At 45.1% G+C, this 2,462-nt stretch overlaps 1 non-coding gene across 1 annotated transcript; it reads right to left on the bottom strand.

Annotated features, from left to right (window-relative positions):
* Window positions 1-1,629: 1,629 nt before the first annotated feature.
* Window positions 1,630-1,763, bottom strand: LOC118704961. The gene has a single exon (XR_004983561.1). It is a non-coding gene; the product is annotated as a small nucleolar RNA SNORA66 (small nucleolar RNA).
* Between the last annotated feature and the right edge of the window lie 699 nt (window positions 1,764-2,462).

Below are 2,462 nucleotides of genomic sequence, written 5' to 3'. Positions count from 1 at the left end.
TTACAGCCCAAGCTCCCTCTGTATGAGCCTGGGTCCCTGGGGTCTGGCCTAGAACTGGGGTTCAGAGCAGTCGGAACTGGGGCTCAGCACAGTCCGGAGCTTTTGTCTCCTTCCCGCCAGGGCAATCTAGCAGCCGAGTCAACAGTCCATCCTCTGCGTGCAATGTACGTGACTCCGGGGCTATGCCTTTCGCCGCTCCCCTGGGATTCCGCCTCACAGCCCAGGCTCCCTCTGGTTGAGCCTGGGTTCCCAGGGTCTGGCCTAGAACTGGGGTTCCTCGCTGTTGGGTCTGGGATTTGGCACAATCCGGAGCTTTTATCTCCTACCCGCTGCCAGCCAGGCACTCAGCCGCCCCCTCCTCTCCGTATGCACAGCGTGTCTCCGTACCTTAGGCTTTTACAGCTCCTCTGATTTCCTTCTGGTTTTCTCTTTCCTTCTCGTTGTAGAATTTCCAGTCAGTCAACTTTCCTGTAGTTCTGGGTAATGTCCATTTTATATTTTAGTTGTATTTTATTGAAATTGTTGTGTGCAGCTGCAGTTAGGTGTTTACCTGTGTAGCCATCTTGGATCCTCCACAGTTCTCTATATTCCATTTTTAAAAGTTAATTTTTGCCCAGCATGCATGGATCAGTGTTTGAGGATTGACCTATGAACCAGGAGGTCAGGGTTCAACTCCAGGTCAGGGCACATACAGAGGTTATGGGCTCAATCCCCAGTTGAGAGGATGCAGGAGGTAGCCAATCAATGATTCTCTCTCATCATGGATGTTTCTCTCTTTCTCCCCTTCTACCTTCCTTCCTGAAACGAATAAAACATATATTTAGGAAGTTAATCTTTGACATATATCTACTAATGCTTCCTTATTAGTTGTATTGTTCAGATCAATCACTTAATTCCCACATCTATAGCTAAATCATAATTTATCCTCAATTCTTTAAAAATATATATTTTATTGTTTTTTCACAGAGAGTAAGGGAGAGAGATAGAGAGTTAGAAACATCCATGAGAGAGAAACATCGATCAGCTGCCTCCTGCACACCTACTACTGGGGATGTGCCACAACCAAGGTACATGCCCTTGACCAGAATCGAATCTGGGACCTTTCAGTCTGCAGGCCGACACTCTATCCACTGAGCCAAACTGGTTAGGGCTGTCCTCAATTTTTATTGAAGAAAGTGTGAAGAAATAAAATCAAGCTGCTAAATTACTAAAACCTAATAGGCTGAGGTTGGAGGAAATGATTCTATTCTTGTGCTAACTAGCCCGGGAGCTTAAACTCTTGAACTTTCCAGACCCGTGTCATGGCCTGGGTATACATCAGCTGATTGTGTGTCAATATGTGGACGTGCAACAGACTCCAGATTACGCCCCAAAGGACTCACGAATCCAGGCCACCTAACATCCACCTGATACATTCATCATCCAGACCTCCTGGTGGTCATCCTCTAGGCCAGAGGTCACCAACTGGTGGTCTGTGAGGTCCGAGAGGTTGGGTATCATTGCTCTAGACCACCTGACATCCATCATCTAGACAGGCTGACATCTGACTGGTAACCATCCTGGACCACCTCTAGGACTAAGAGTGCAGGACTGATTATTTTTAAGAATGCATTTTAAATTTATTTTTTACATTGTACTCGGGTAGAATGGAGCAGCTCACTAGCTTCTGAGGCCAATAGCATTTCTATCACCACAATGACTTCAGCAAACCTGGTTCCCCTCACTTCTGCGACATCATGCCGAGTTAGTAATCGCATTTGCACAAGAATGCATTTTCTATTGTAGGAATTCGTAACTTGTCTTCCTGTTTAGGAACACTTCTTGTTTTGTTTTGTTTTGTTTTCCTAGCCATGTCTCCAGTTTGTAAACTCTAAGACCCTGGGATAACTTTACCATTTACTTCTAGCAAAGCCTCTGGATTTTTTTTTTTTTTTTGAGTTCTTTGACACTACTTTCTAAATCCACCTCTCCCTCCTGTTTCTAACTGGGCATCAGTCCAATTTATCCTCAAATTCCTGTTTGTTTCTAGACTCAGTGCCTTACCTCTGAGGCCTTTCTGTTCTCTACTCCCAAAATAATGTTCATTGTCAAGATTCTGGAGAAAGACCCCAGCCCATGGGTTTCCTAGCCTCACTGGTGTAACTTTTAAAGCCACATTTCCTCTTGCTCTGTCTGAGCAGGACGTGTCCAAATCCAGATGGTTCCTTCCTCCTCTAGAGGTGCTGTCAGATACAGCCTCTGCCCCTCCTCGCACTCAGCTTTTGGCCACATTATTGCTCCAGTTCTCTGTTGCGATGGATTTTACACTTTTCTACATGCAGGTTAAGTTTTTGTGTTAGAGCAAAAATGGAACAACCCACTTCTGCTTATCCAGGTTTTGTAGACATTTTTGTGACCAGGGGAAGAAGATTTCAAAGTGAACTAAAAAGCTTGGAGCAAGATGAGTCCTGCAATGACATCTT

The sequence above is a fragment of the Pipistrellus kuhlii genome, unplaced genomic scaffold (genome assembly GCF_014108245.1).
Source record: "Pipistrellus kuhlii isolate mPipKuh1 unplaced genomic scaffold, mPipKuh1.p scaffold_m20_p_48, whole genome shotgun sequence".
Taxonomy (NCBI): Eukaryota; Metazoa; Chordata; class Mammalia; order Chiroptera; family Vespertilionidae; genus Pipistrellus; species Pipistrellus kuhlii.
This window is presented reverse-complemented; position numbering and strand designations above follow the sequence as displayed.